Raw genomic sequence first — 16,958 nt, forward strand, 5'->3', positions numbered from 1 at the left:
TGGCATAGTAGTCACGCTCTTGACAATTTACACGGCATCACATTGCACTCGTGTGATGCCCGGTGCGATGTGATTTAGATCATGACCTACCTATTCCATAGGCACCCTGAAAACACAATAAAGCCCATGTTTATGCCAAAAGGTAGTGCTAGAGGAGGCACAATGCTTGCCGATGCATTGATTTGTAATATTGTAACTCTTAACATGAGACAGCATAGGAGTATCGAAAAAGGGAGAAATTCGTCACTTTTTTGTGTGTTAATTGTGTGATGATTTTAAACAAGATTGAATCTACTAATGACAATATGCATAGTACTAGTAAAGAATTTTCAAGTTCTTCCATGCGAAAAAAGACACAATTCCAGTCCCTTCTCACATGCATACATACTTGTGAATGTTTATGTATATAAATGATCTATGTTCACAAATTCTACATATGTACATGCGCACAAGGGTAAAAATGTAAATCTTGCTTATTCATTGTCCAAGTCAAATTCCTTTAAAAAAGTGATCATGGATTACAAATAGAGAATCCATGAGTTGAAAGATGGAGATATTTCTTCAAAAGTCATGATGTGTATGAGGCTTATTAGGGCCATCTTTGCGAAGGGAGTCTTGCTTGGTTGACCTCGGCAGAGGTATTTGGAAATTATGTTAAGATGTGGCTAAAAAAAGTACAACCATAAGCAAGAGCAAATCGCAAAACTTTTGAACAACAAACAATGGTAGATTGTAAAGATTGAAGTGCACTATTGACCTGGATAATGAGCAGTGGGAATGTAGAGGACTATACTATTGTTGAGCTACAATAGAACATGGCTAGTTAAACTTATGTGTCATATAGTAAGCAAAAGAGAAACACTATAGATCAAATAGTGCATGTCACATAGAAGTGCCATTCAAAAGTAAGGTGGAGAGTTGGAACCATGTCTCCCCACAAATTATAACAAGCGGAGGATGTCTATAGATTGGTTGTGTTTGGTTGTGTCGACGAAGCAAACACATAGACATGGAGGTTTAGAAGTAGATTACAAACCTTGAAGCTTGTTTACATCTTTCTAATGTACATTGTCAGTCATATTCTTGTATGACTATCCCCACTTCCACTCTTGTATGGAGCAACCTCAATGTCCCTCAATCCTATGTTGCTTCATGCCTTAGAACCTCTCTTGCTCCTGTTGGACTCCCCTATGTTAATGCCTTGGTTGATGCTCAAGTTTTTCACCCTTGTCACTATAGATGGCAATGCAACCAAGCAATCATGGTGGACTCACTGAACTACGTGTTGTCAAGTCCCATGTCCACATTGACTTGGTATAAATCCTTGTTGTGAGCATACATATTTGTCTAGTCAAAAAGAAAAACTCTTTGCTTGGCTCCACATTATCCAGCTCGTTGATGTCCAATAAGTGACATCATCCACGGTTATCCTGTTCTATGGTAGTTGTTCGTTGCTTTTCAGACCTAATAGCTTTTCATCGATGGTGCGTTTTGAAGTCCATGTAATTAACTGCCACTTGCGCTTTAAAAGGTGTTGAACAACTAGTAAGTAGAGAACAACGCGGAGCTGGTCGCAATGAGAGACCTCTTGTGCCACTTGACTTGCAACAATTGGAACTTGCGTTGTCGGATTAGTTGACCTCCCATCTTCAAGCAACTGAGGTCACATAGAAGAGTTTTGATTCTAATTAAACTTAAAGCATGGAATTCACCCTTCTTCGTTCCTCGCTTCACAAGCCTCACACGTTGTACATCCTCGACGATGAAGATCCTCTCATGCTATGGTCTTGCCTTCATCATTGTCATCGTTGCCAGTATATCCATTGTATCTATAACTGCAATCATCATGCTCTCTATGAGTCCTCACTATCATGGTCTCTTTGTTGTTCACACTTTCTCTCATGTCGATCACATCTAGTCCGATCTCTATGATCATGTTGATCATGTTTATTAGTGATCTTCATCATCATCTCTTTTGTGAAGTTTGCCAACACAATGCTCTATGTTGTTTCTCTTCTCTCAACTTAGCTTTATGCTCGGAACCTTTTTCATATCTTTGATTCTTTCGTTGTCATTAAGGACAAAAAGGCTAGGAAAAGTAAAAATCTATATGCTTACTTTTGTGTTTCTCCGTGCAAAGATCTTTCGTTGTCGTTAAGGACAAAAAGGCTAGGAAAAGTAAAAATCTATATGCTTACTTTTGTGTTTCTCCTTGTGTGCAATCTTGCTTTAACGACTTCTAACTCAAAAGGGCGAAGTCGATGATAAAACTATGTGAGAACGTTAGCCATTTGGCTTCCACCTCTACACATACCTTTGGAACGAGAGATTGCTATGATTCTCTCTATTTAGATACGTGGCTTGTAGGATTCAAACGAAAAAATGTTGACGGAGTACTCAGGAAGCTCAGTGTTGTAATCTTTGAGACTTTTCATTGAAAACGTTTCCTGCTTCTCACTAATAAAGACTTGCTCATCGTCGTCATCATTCCCAGCATATCCATTGTATCTATCATTGCAATCATCATGCTCTCTATGAGTCCTCTCTATCATGGTCTCTTTATTGTTCATACTTTCTCTCATGTCCATCACGTCTACTCCAATCTCTATCATCATGTCGATCATGTTTATTAGCGATCTTCATCATCATCTCTTTTCTGAATTTTGCCAATAAGTTGACTTGTGTGCACTTCTGCTATCATGTCTACCATCAACATTGCTCTATGTTGTTTCTCTTCTTTCAACCTAGCCTTATACTCAAGCTCCTTTTGCAGATCTTTGTTTATTTCCTTGTCATCAAGGACACAAAGCATAGGGAAAGCTAAATCTATATGCTTACTTCTGTGTTTCTCCTTGTATGCAGTCTTGCTTTCACAGGGAAGAAAACATGAATATTGGTGAAAGAAAACTTTTTCCCTGGCAATGAGGAAGCTAAAACCTATTCTCTTTAACGACTACTTCTCACTCAAAAGGGTGAAGTCAATGTTGAAACTTTGTGAGAACGTCATCCGTTTGGCTTCCGCCCCTGCGCATACCTTTGGAATGAGAGATTCCTATGATCCTCTCTATCCATTGTATCTATCGTTGCAATCATCATGCTCTCTAGTAGCCCTCTCTATCACGGTCTCTTTATTGTTCATACTTTCTCTCATGACCATCACGTCTACTCCGATCTATATCATCATGTCGATCATGTTTATTAGTGATCATAATCATCTCTTTTGTGAATTTTGCCAAAATGTTGACTTGTTGTGCGCACTTCTGCTATCATGTCTACCATCACATTGCTCTATGTTGTTTCTCTTCTTTCAAGTTTGCCTAAAGCTCAAGCTCCTTTTGCATAAATTTGATTCTTTCTTTGTCATCGAGGACAAAAAGCCTAGCCAAAGCTAAATCTATATGCTTACTTTTGTGTGTCTCCTTGAATGCAGTCTTGCTTCTAGGGGGGGGGGGGGGGAACATGAATGTTGGTGAGAGAGAACTTTTACCCCAGTAGCAGTGAGGAAACTCAATGCCATTCTCTTTAACGACTACTTCTCACTCAAAATGCCAAAGTCGACGATGAAACTTTGTGAGAATGTCAACCGTTTGGCTTCCACCTTTGCACATACATTTGGAACGATAGATTTCTATGATCCTATCTATTTAAATACGTGGCTTGTAGGATTCAAACGCAAAAACGTTAGACGGAGAACTCCGGAAGCTAAGTGTCATTTTCTTTGAGACTTTTGACATAAAATGTTTCCTGCTTTTCATTGATAAAGACTTGTTCATCATCGTCATCATTGCCAACATATCCATTGTATTTATCGTTGCAATCATCATGCTCTCTGTGAATCCTCTCTATCATTGTCTCTTTATTGTTCATACTTTCTCTCATGTGGATCACGTTTACTTCAATCTCTCTATCATCATGTCGATCATCTTTATTAGTGATCTTAATCATTATCTCTTTTGTGAGTTTTGCCAAGACGTTGACTTGTCGTACGCACTTCTACTGTCTGACATCACCATTGCTCTATGTTGTTTATCTTCATTCAACTTAGCCTTATGCTCAAGCTCCTTTTGCAGATCTTTAATTCTTTCTTTGTCATCAAGGACAAAAAGCCTAGGGAAAGCTAAATCTATATGCTTAATTTTGTGTTTCTTCTTGTATGCAGTCTTGCTTTTACAGGGGAAGAAAACAAGAATCCTGGTGAGAGAGAACATTCTCCCAAGCAGTGAGGAAGCTAAATTCCATTCTCTTTAACAACTACTTCTTACTCAAAAAGGAAAAGTCAATGATGAAATTCTGTGAGAACGTCAACCATTTGTCTTCCACCTCTGCGCATACCTTTGGAACGAGAGATTCCCATGATCCTCTCTATTCAGATAATTGGCTTGTAGGATTCAAACACAAAAAATTTGACGGAGTACTCAGGAAGCTCAGTGTTGTGTTCTTTGAGGCTTTTGACTGAGAACATTTCCTGCTTCTCACTGATAAAGACTTGTTCATCGTCGTCATCATTGCCAGCATATCCATTGTGTCTATCGCTGCAATCATCATGCTCTCTGTGAATCCTCTCTTTCATGGTCTCTTTATTGTTCACACTTTCTCTCATGTCGATCACGTCTACTCCGATCTCTATCATCATGTCGATCATGTTTATTAGGGATCTTTATCATCATCTCCTTTGTGGATTTTTCCAACACTTCTGCTATCATGTCTAGCATCACCATTTCTCTATGTTGTTTCTCCTCTTTCAGGTTAGCCTTATGTTGAAGCTCCTTTTGCAGATCTTTGATTCTTTCTCTGTCATCAAGGCCAAAAAGCCTAGCAAAACATAAGTCTATATGCTTATTTTTGTGTTTCTCCTTGTATGCAGTCTTGCTTTTAGGTGGGAATAAAACATGAATGCTGGTGAAAGAAAACTTCTGTCCAAGCACTGAGGAAGCTCAAATCCATTCTCTTTAATGACTATCTTTCACTCAAAAGGATCAATGATGAAACTTTGTGAGAACGTCAACCGTTTGGCTTCCACCTGTGCACATACCTTTGGAACGCGATATTCCTATGATCCTCTCTATTCAGATGTCACCTGCACATCTAACCCTGTGTGCATGTGGAAAAGCTACTTTGAGTCCAGGGTTCATATCGTCTTAGGAAGTGTTCTGGCACCCTTGTGAGCCTGTGCGCAGGCCGTGCATGTCCAGGCACTTAGTGTAGTTGCTTAACCTCTGGTTTCACAACCACAACATGGCATGATCCATCTAGTCCCCAAGCATGACATCAGTAGCATAGCATGACCATCAGAGAAAGTACCAAGCCATCCACCCATTTTCATATGAACATCCTCTTATTAATTATAAGTGTCAAACTCACTTATCATTAATAAGGTTGCAAATCGTGGGCTCTCAAGTGAACTGCTCGACCCACTTAGATGGACGTATAAAGGCAGGGCTAGAACCACCTTATCCAGCGGAAGACCAAGGAGCACCAAGGCCTCCCTTGCGTTTCCTCAAAGGAGCCGATTCCTCTAGCGTTTCTACAAGGCTAAGAAGCCAGCATTTGCAGATTGCTAGCGTTTGCAAATTTTCAGCATTTTGCAGATTGCCAACGTTTTCAGATCTTCAACGTTGCAGATCTTCAGCATTGCGGTCTTGTGTGGTTGCAGCAGAAACCCGCCACATCTATATCATCGCGACAAGGATCCAGAATCAGCCCTAGCGTTTTTGCACTTCAGCAGACCTGCTAGCGTTTGGGAATTCAGCCATCACGCGACAACATTCAATTTTTAGGCCTTAGCATCGTCATCTTTGTTCTCACCGTCGACATCGACATAGCATCATTAGTATTCACAGCATCAGCATCTTGTATCAGATTGTGCAATCAATAGCATAGAATTTTCTCGCCGTAAAGAGAAGGTTCCTTGGAAGAGGGTTTGACAACTTTTCTGGTGTCGTATTCTTCTCTCTCTCTATCTCTCAGTCTTAGCACTTACATGCACAGTGTTTACCCACTAATTTGTTTGTGATCATTTGCACTCTCTCACTAAAGGAACGAAAGGCTCTCCCTTCTGTAAGTAAAAGAAACCTTGAGCATAATTCAGAGCACTTATCTTGAGCAAAGTTCAACATTCAATTCTGCTGCACCTTACACCGGTATCAGAGCTTTGGCAGTGTTCTATATCACTCAAGGAAAGAACAACAATAATTTTTTTGTTGCTTGTTGCGGTCGCACGTAACCCAAGTCCGCTTGGGCATGTCGATTCCTAATCATGTTTTTGAAGAGTGACAAGAAACCCAAGAAAGAAGGGCTTGTCCAGCCTCCCATTGCTCTTTTCACTTGAGAGCGGATCGTGCACTTAGCGGCCGGCCAATTGACGTGAGGTGGGAAAAAGCAACCTTGGTGTGAGCGCAAGGCCGCCAAGGGGTGCGCCCGCGGGAAAGAGAAGAGCTCGGGTAAGAGAAGATCCTTCTCTAACACAGATTGCAAGCTAAAGAAAGAACCTCAAGAACCTCAAGACCCCCAAGACCCACAAGAACCCAAGTTCGTCGTGAACTTAAGAACCCAAGATCTTAGTGTATGGTCACCACCCGAAGCGGAATGGATACTTTGCATAAAGGTGATGAGTATGAAGGAGGTGAAGAAGAATTTTACCCACCAGGAGGTTTTTCCGACCCTCCCACTTCCCCATCTACGCCACGGTTCGCACCAAATCCAATGGAGGATTTGGTCAAGTCAATGATGGATATGATGTTACAACTACATCAAGCGTGCTTGGCGATCGATGAAATAAGGGTAGCCATGGAGCATGAGCGTGAGCAAGACCACATGGCGGCCGAAGAAAGACATGAGGCACAGAGAGACCAACGCATGCAAGAGTTGGTCTTACAGGTTCTCACCTCGAAGTCCAAGCCACCCAAGGAGGTGGAAAAATCATCAGGTAGCGCAAGTCGAGAAGCGAATTCAAACAGCCCCGTCACGAAGAAGCTGACATTAAGTATGACGGTAAATGGATGCTAACGTTATTCATTCTTGGTTGCATCAATTTAATTCTTATTTTGTGACAACTAAGAAGACAGGGAATAGCAAAGTTTTGACGGTAGCCATCTATCTTGCCGATGATGCCAAAAATTGGTGTCAAGCATGGCAAGAGGATCAATTGGCCACGCACCTAGAGGAAGCCAAGGTTGGGGTGCCCCTTTCTTTCAGTTGGATTGACTTCCAAGACAAGCTCAAGACACGTTTCTTACCCCCTCAGTACCTAGCGTGGTTAAAGGAAGATTGGTGCAATCTCAAGCAAAATGGTACGCCAGTCATGTCTTTTTCTAACCGTGTTTTGCAGCTTGGCACCCAATTACGCAAATTGTATGCGAAGCGCAAAGAGGCTTTCATTTTTGGATTGGACGACTATATCACGTTTGATGTGGAAGTCTTCAATCCCATGGATCTCAACAAGGCGGTAGCAATTGCTCTCGCACAGGAGATGAAGCACAACAAGGGAAAGCCTAAGGAGAGCAAGTCATCTCAAAGTGCCTCTCAGACTTTTCAAAACCCTCAAAACGGTAAGAATGGTAACTCTTCTAGCCAATATTTCTCTAATCCTTTGGAAAAGAACTCTCAAAATGAATCTAACGGTAAAGCTAAAGCACCTGCAAAACCTAAGCTAACCCCAGATGAAAAAGCCGCACAAGGAATTATAGGAGGATACATAACGGCTGAAGAACAAGTGATTTATGCTAAGGAAGGTAGATGTTATCAATGTCACTTCAAGGGTCACATTAAAAAGTCTTGTCCTAAAATAGCCACAGCTAAAGAACCCAAGGAACCCACAACTACCACAAGCACTTAAATGAATCAATCTGCGTCATCACATGTTTCTGACACACACATTGATGAGTCTCTCATGAAGTGTTATGGTCATGTGAAGGCCAACTTTTGTCATATTGTTTGATCCAGGTAGTATGCATGATGTGATTAGTGCCTCTCTTGTAGAGAGAGCCCGTCTAGAGGTCAGTCCAACATCTCCTCTCGAGGTGTCTGGCTTCGCTCCCGGTATGGACTCTCTCATCACGCAAGAGTGTTGTGATGTGTTGTTTTCAATTCAACAAGTTGCCTTCCGTAGGAAATTTGTTTGTCTCCTCTTCCAGGATGTGATATGATTTTGGGCATTCGATGGTTTTGTGAGCATAACCCTCTCATTGATTGGGAGGAAAGCACTCTCATATTGAATGCCAAAAGTGACTCTCCCATGATCATTCATGTTGAGGAGGGTCTGCATTCTTTGCCTCTCATTTCTCATGTGTAGGAAAAGTGTGAATTATGACGAGGAGCACAAGCGGCATTCATCTATGCGGCTCCAGTTACTCAGAGTATTTAGGCTCCAGACAGGTATTCAATTTTGTTTACCAAGTTTAAGCATCTCTTTTTGCAGGATGATCTTCCGCCCCATCTCCCACCCAAGCGACCGGAGGACCATTGCATCGAGCTTACAGAGGGGGCACAGCCTGTCAATAAGGCTCCCTACCGTTTGAACAAGACTCAACAAGAAGAGTTAGAGCGACAACTCACAAAGTTGGTGGCCAGAGGATTCATACGTCCAAGTGTAAGTCCTTTTGTTGTTCCTATTTTGTTTGTCCGCAAGAAGGATGGTTCGTCTCGTTTGTGTGTTGATTACAGGGCATTGAACAAGGTGACCATCAAGAACAAGTTTTTGATGCCTTGCATTGAGTATATCCTTGATAGGATCAATGGGGCAAAGGTCTTCAGTAAGGTTGATCTCAAAAGTGGATACCATCAGGTAAGGATATTCAAAGGCGACATCTTCAAGACCGCTTTTTGCACCAGAGCGAGGGCAATGGGAATATATAGTCATGCCTTTTGGATTACCAGGTGTCGTGGGTATATTCTATCGTCTCATGGTGGATTGTTTTTGCGATATGGTTGGTGTATGTGTGTTCATCTTTCTTGATGGTATTCTCATTTTTTCTACATCATGAGAACAACTTGAAAAAGATGTAGAAAGGGTATTGACCCGTTTCGATGACTATCAGTTGTACATTGCAGCTAATTTTTTCTCACTGAAGTTACTTATCTGGGTTATATCATTTCTGCAGAAGGCATCAAGCTAGACCCCGTGAAGATGAAACAGGTACGTAATTGGGATTTTTTTAAAACTACATATGATCTGTGTTCTTTTCTTGGTTTATGTCAAGCATATAGTTCGCACATAGAGAATTTTTCACGTGTTGCCGCACCTATGATTGATGTTTTGAAAGGGGTAAAGATGCACCATCAGCGCGTGGATTTACCTGAGACAGTCGTTAAGGCTCTCAAGGTTGCGGTACAGTAGCATCGTGTCTTATCCTTGCCTCTTGGGATTACCCCTTTGAGGTATGGACGGATGCGATCAATGTCGCCATAGGCACTGTGCTTCAACAACATGGTTGTCCTGTAGCTTTCCTTAGTCGAAAGCTCAATAGTGCAGAAAAGAACTATTCAGTTTATGATAAAGAACTTTTGTCTATCATTCACTCCCTGAAGCATTGAATTTTCTTTATGGTAGAGAGTTTACGGTTCACATAGATCACCAAGCCCTCAAGTGGCTCCAGTCTATGCCTAGTGCACATTGGAGTGATCGCCAAGCACGGTGGTCACAATTTTTTGAGCAATTTGGAGGTTTGATTGAGTATGTGCCTTGAAAAGCTAACCCTGTTTGCAAATGCATTCAATTGCAAAGGACAAATCCTGGCTCTTGAGTCAAGATCCACAGTTTCTCTTCAGGGTGTGTCTTTTGACAGCATGAAAAACTAGTATGCAGATTTCGAGTTTGGTAAGCAATGGTTGCAGGCTCTTGCTTCTTAAGGGCCAAGCAAATATCTCATTCGTGATGGTTTATTGTATTTTTATCAACGTGTATGTGTGTTGCCCTCTCTCAGACCAACCATATTGCATTATGCACATGACTCTCTCACGGGTGGGCACAGGGGAATGAACACCACTCTGAAAAAAATTAAAAAGATTCTTTTATTGGCCTAAAATGCGCAAAGATGTGTTTTGTTATGTCACACACTATTTGTCAAAAGGTAAAAGCTCCTCGGGGTAAGCAGCAAGGCCTCTATCCGCTACCTATTCTTGATGGTCCTTTTCAAGATATTTCCATGGATTTTGTGACTAACCTTCCACCTAGTTTGCATTCTAGGAACACTCAATGTTTGACAATTGTTGATCGTTTCAACAAATTTTGCATGTTGATTCCTTGTAAGGCCATAGTCATCGCACAAGATGTGGCACGGTTGTTCATAAAGAATTGGTACCCCCTCTGTGGTTTGCCAAAATCGATTGTCTTAGATAGGGATGTTAAGTTCACGTCCAATTTTTGATGTACACGACACTAAGTTGAATTTTTCATCGGCTTTTCATCCACAGTCAAATGGTCAGACAGAGATTTACAATCAATTTGCTTTTGATGTTTTAAAGTCATATGTGCATGATCAACAGTCTCATTGGAAGCTCTATCTCCCATTGGTTCAAGGTATTTTGAATGACTCTTTTTCCTATGTCATTGGTTGAACTCCGTATAAGGCAGCTTTTGGCCGTCCGTTCCACTCACTTTTGACTCATTCGATCAGTCAAATGCCTGATGTCAATGCTGAAAGTCAGTCATTGGATGAGATTTCTGAGAGTGTGAAGCTTCGGCTAAGCAAGGCCCAGGAGTCTTATTCACAACAGGCTAATAAGCATCGTCGGGATGTTATGATCAAGGAAGGGGATTGGGTGTATGTAAGAATCATGAAGCAACGTCTTAAGCAGGTTGGAAAGAAGTGTCTAAAGTTGTCTTTCAGAATGTATGGTCCATTTCCTGTCATTAAAAAGATAAATGAGGTTTCGATGAGATTGCAATTGCCTAACTCATGGTCAATGCACAATGTTTTCCATGTTTCTTGGTTGAAAGTGTTTCAGGGAACACCTCCAAAGGACATTGTCGAAGGAGAAGAGCCAAAAATCATCCATGAAGCAGAAGTCATGGAGCCGAAGCAAGTGTTGTTGCATTGGTTTTGCCATGGTTCAAAGAAGCAAGTGAGACAGTACTTTTTGAAGTTTAAGGATCAAGGAACCCACAAAGCAGTGTGGGTCAATGAAGAGTTTTTCAACGATTACACTGAGTTGTTGGCAGACTACAAGGAAGCCATGCATCTTGGTACCAGTACCTCACTTTAAAAAGGAGGGGATGTCACGTGCACATCTAATCTTATGTGCATGTGGACAAGCTACTTGGAGTCCAGGGTTCATATAATCTTAGGAAGTGTTCTGTCACCCTTGTGAGCCTGTGTGCAGGCTGTGCATGTCCAGGCACTAAGTGTAGTTTCTTAACCTCCGGTTGCACAACCACAACATGGCATAATCCATCTAGTCCCCAAGCATGACATTAGTAGCATAGCATGACCATCAGAGCAAGTACCAAGCCATTGACCCATTTTCATGTGAACACCTCTTATTAACTATAAGCGTCAAACTCACTTATCATTAAAAAGGTTGGCTCTCAACTGAACTGCTCGACCCACTTAGATGGAGGTATAAAGGCAAGGCTAGTGCCACCTTACCCAACAGAAGACCAAGGAGCACCAAGGCATCCCTTGCATTTCCTCAAAGGAGCAGATTCCTCTAGCGCTTCTGCAAGGCTAAGAAGCCAGCATTTATAGATTGCCAGCATTTGCAGATTTTTAGCATTTTGCAGATTGCCAATGTTTGCAGATTTTCAGTGTTGGCAGATCTTCAGTGTTTGCAGATTTTCAGCATTGCGGTCTTGTGTGGTTGCAGGAGAAACCCACCGCATCGACACCACAGTGACAAGAACCTAGAATCAGCCCTACCGTTTTTGCACTTTAGCAGACCTGCTAGCGTTTTGAATTCAGCCATTATTACGACAACATTCAATTTTCAGCCCTTAGCATTGTCATCATCGTTCTCACCGTCGACATCGGCATAGCATCATTAGTATTCAGAGCATCAACATCTTGTATCAGATTGTGCAATCAATAACATAGACTTTTCTTGTCATTGAGAGAAGGGGCCTTGGAGGAGGGTTTGACAACTTTTCTAGTGTCGTATTCTTCTCTCTCTATCTCTCAGTCTCCGTACTTTCATGCACAACGTTTACCCACTTTGTTTGTGATCATTTGCACTCTCTCACTAAAGGAACGGAAGGCTCTCCCTTCCGTAAGTAAAAGGAACCTTGAGTACAATTCGAAGCACTCATCTTGAGAAAAGTTCAACATTCAATTCTGTTGCACCTTACATCAGATACATGGCTTGTAGGATTCAAATGGAAAAATATTAATAGAGTACTCAGGAAGCTCAATGTCATTTTCTTTGAGGCTTTTGATAGAAAACGTTTCTTTCTTCTCACTTATAAAGACTTGTTCATCATCGTCATCATTGCCAACATATCCATTGTATCTATTGTTGCAAACATCATGCTCCGTGTGAATCCTCTCTTTCATGGTCTCTTTATTGTTCACACTTTTTCTCATGTTGATCACGTCTACTCGATCTCATCATGTCGATCATGTTTATTAGGGATCTTTATCCTCATCTCTTTTGTGAAGTTTTCCACTTATCTTGCGCACTTCTGCTATCATTTCTACCATCACCATTGCTCTATAATTTTTATCTTCTTTCAATGTAGCCTTATCCTCAAGCTCCTTTGTAGATCTTTGATTCTTTCTTTGTCATCAAGGACAGAAAGCCTAGGGAAAGCTAAATCGATATGCTTACTTTTGTGTTTCTCCTTGTATGCACTCTTGCTTTTACGAGCGAAGAAAACATGAATGCTGGTGAGAAAAAACTTTTTCCCAAGCAGTGAGGAAGCTACTTCTCACTCAAAGGGTCAAAGTTGATGATGAAATTTTGTGAGAATGTCAACCATTTGGCTTCCACCTCTGCTCATACCTTTGGAACGAGAGATTTGCATGATCCTCTCTATTCAAATATGTGGCTTGTAGGATTCAAACGCAAAAACATTGACAGAGTACTTCGGAAGCTCAATGTGATTTTCTTTGAGGATTTTGACAAAAAATGTTTCCTTCTTCTCACTTATAAAGACTTGTTCATCATCATCATCATTGCCAGCATATCCATTGTATCTATCATTGCAATCATCATGCTCTCTATGAATACTCTCTATCGTGGTCTCTTTATTGTTCATACTTTCTCTCATGTCGATCACATCTACTTTGATCTCTATGATCATATCGATCACCCATCGATCATGTTTATTAGTGATCTTCATCATCATCTCTTTTGTGAATTTTGCCAAGACAATGACTTGTCGTGCGCTCTGCTATCATGTCTACCATCACCATTGCTCTATGTTGTTTATCTTCTTTCAACTTAGTCTTATGCTCAGGCTCCTTTTGCAGATCTTTGATTCTCTCTCTATCATCAAGGGGGACAAAAAGCTTAGGGAAAGCTAATTTATATGGTTACTTTTGTGTTTCTCAAGGGTATGCAATTCAGCTTTTACGGGGGAAGAAAAGATGAATGCTAGTGAGAGAAAACTTTTTCCCAACGAGTGAGGAAGCTTAATGCCATTCTCTTTATTAAAAACTACTTCTCACTCAAAAGGGCAAAGTTGATGATGAAATTTTGTGAGAACAATAACCATTTGGCTTCCACCTCTGCTTATACTTTTGGAACGAAAGATTCACACGATTCTCTCTATTCAGATACGTGTCTTATAGGATATAAACGCAAAAATGTTGATGGAAAAATAGAAAACCGCAAAAACGCAAACCCTAAACCCTAAACGCTCAGTGTCATTTTCTTTGAGGCTTTTGAGAGAAAACCTTTCGTGCTTCTCACTGATAAAGACTTGTTCATCATCGTCATCATTGCCAGCATATCCATTGTATCTATCATTGCAATCATCATGCTCTCTGTGAGTCCTCTCTATCATGGTCTCCTTGTTGTGCATACTTTCTCTAATGTCACTCGCGTCTACTCCTATCTCTATGATCATGTTGATCATGTTTATTAGTGATCTTCATCATCATCTCTTTTGTGAATTTTGCTAACACGTTGACTTATCGTGTGCACTTCTTCTATCATGTCTACCATCACCAATTCTCTATGTTGTTTCTCTTCTTTCAACTTAGCCTTATGCTCAAGAACGTATTGCAGACCTTTGATTCTTTCTCTGTCATTGAGGATAGAAAGGCTAGGAAAAGTAAATCTATATGCTTACTATTGTGTTTCTCCTTGTGTGCAATCTTGCTTTAACGACTTCTCTATCAAAAGAACAAAGTCGATGATAAAACTTTGTGAGGACAGAAAGCCTAGGGAAAACTAACTCTATATGCTTACTTTTGTGTTTCTTCTTGTATGCAATCTTGCTTTTGGGGGGGAAGAAAACATGAATGCTGGTGAGAGAAAAGATTTTCCCAAGGAGTGAGGAAGCTCAACGATAATCTTTTTAACAACTACTTTCTCACTTAAAATGGCAAATTCTATAATGAGATTTTGTGAAAACGTTAACCGTTTGGATTTCACCTCTATGCATACCTTTGGAACGACAGATTCCCATGATCCTCTCTATTCATATACATGGCTTGTAGGATTCAAACGCAATAATGTTGACGGAGTACTCAAAAAGCTCAATGTCATTTTCTTTGAGGATTTTGACAAAAAACGTTTCCTGCAATCATCATGCTCTTTGTGAGTCCCCTCTATCACGGTCTCTTTATTGTTCATACACTTTCTCTCATGGCCATCATGTTGTTGACGGCTAGACACGGAAAAGCTCCACCACTTTTGTACTATTTAATTTTGATGAGAAGTAGGATATTTTGTAAGGATTAAGAGATCATTTTTGGTGGGAATAAGCCTTTAAGGAGGATTGTATATAAGCCAATTTTTGAATAATAAAACCATTGCGTTCAATGTGTCGTGTCTGTGTAACTGAGAGAGAGAGAGGTTTTATCTCTTTGCTACATGCACTACGGACCAGCTATTGTGACGCCGTCACCACCAACGAATTAGCAACAGCAAGGGCTTCGCTTCAACGCCAAGCTTGCAAAGTTTTGGCTATGTCACAACGTTGTCATGCTGGCAAAGGGATGCCAATCAGGTGTATTTGAATCCTATATGATTATTCAGCAGTTATAAGGGCTTGCTAACCAGCCAATTTTTAAGCTAAAAGTGTGTCAGATGGGGCTCTAAGGGCCAAAAGATGTCTTGGTAATGCTAAACAGTGAGTATGCTTGAAGTGGTCATAGATGGGTTTTAATTAATCAAAGTTGAAGTACTTGAAGGGCTCTACATGCCTGTCTTTACGGCTCGTACAATCGGAGCTACGGGTAAGAAGTTACGACAGTTTTAAGTTGAGTCAGTAGCAGATCCGTACCGGATTGAGCACCTGCCAATAAAAGGTCAAAGATGATAGGGATGCATGGGTCCGAAGTGCTCACTTCCAGGAGCATGTCGGTCTTTCCAGTTTGTCAATCGGGGTTTCGACTGGCAAGATATGGCTAGTTTAAGTATCACCGGGGGCCGGTTCCGAACCGCCCTGGTCGCCTTGATCAGCCTTCAGACAAATTCTGGGAAATGGAGCCGTCAAAGCAGAATTGGTGGCAACTGAAGGCCCGTCTCCACTAGCAGTGTATTTTTGAGTTGGCCAGTATACAGGCTTAGTGCAGTGCAGTACTGATGTGTACGCCAAATGTAGCCGATACAAAAGACTTTGCCTTGACGGACACTAATACTTGCGTCTTGAAAGCTATGGTGACATTCAAAGCACTGAGCGGGCAACAAAAATCAAGGAGATATTGCTAGTCAAGGGATGTTGGGAAATAAAGTCATGAGCGGCATTGCCTTGGTCGATATGTATACCAAAAGTGGTGCCCTTAAACAAGCTAAGGCCATTCACCATATAAGGCTGCCCAGTAGCCTCAAGTTAAACTTGGGTGTGGGTGCGTACAGAACTGAAGATCTTCAACCTTATGTTCTCAATGTTGTAAAAAATGCAAAGAAGCTTATGTTGGAAAAAGGAGATAACAAGGAATACCTTCCAATTGAAGGGCTTGCAGCCTTTAACAAGGCAACTGTGGAGTTGCTTCTTTTTGAAAGCTGACAACAATGGCCTCAATCTAATGGCCGCCCAATGGCCTCAACTTATGGCCGCCAAATGGCCTCAACATATGGCCGCCCGGTCGTTTTAATTAATTTAAATTAAGCATGGTGTGTGAAGGGAAAACCCCATGGCGGGCAGCTGCAACCGACGAGCGCAGGAAGGGGAAGAGGGAGATGTAGCGCGCGTGGCGAAGCTCGGATGAGCTTTCCACAAAGTCAAAAAATGCTAAGAAACTCCTCGCGCAACAGTTCGGCACCAGTGGCGACGCGTTTGAAGCTGCCCAAAATCCAACATGCCATGTCATCGAGTGGGAACCCATTAGCGACATCGCTAATGGGTAGGCCTTTTTTTAGCAAGAAAAAAGAGCCATGCAAACTATATAAGAGAAAAAGACGGCTCACTTTGGCTCTCTCGTGTATTGTTTTGGAAGGCTCTCCCCTTTTCATTTAAGTGCTCTCTAGGAGCAAGCCATAAGCTCGGATTCATTAAGAGCTCTTAAGCCAAGCCTAAATCGGATCATCTTAAACTCGCTTAAGCCAAGCTTTCCCAATCTCTAAACCCTTAAGCCAAAGCCTAAACCTTAATCCTTAAGCCTAATGTTAAGCTCATAAGTCGAGCCAAGCTTAAGCTCGATTTCATTAAGCTTTCTTAAGCCAAGCCAAATCTTGATTTCATTAAGCTTTCTTAAGCCAAGCCAAGTCTAAGCCCGGATTGTCACAGCTTTAAGCCTATTTTCCTAAGCTCTCTACGCCTAATCTCATAAGCCAAGCTTAATCCTAATCTCATAAGCCAAGCCTAAGCCTAATATCATAAGCCGAGCCTAATCTATCATTAGCCAATCTTAAGC

The sequence above is a fragment of the Adiantum capillus-veneris genome, chromosome 9 (assembly GCF_014529385.1).
Source record: "Adiantum capillus-veneris isolate H3 chromosome 9, ASM1452938v2, whole genome shotgun sequence".
Classification (NCBI taxonomy): domain Eukaryota; kingdom Viridiplantae; phylum Streptophyta; class Polypodiopsida; order Polypodiales; family Pteridaceae; genus Adiantum; species Adiantum capillus-veneris.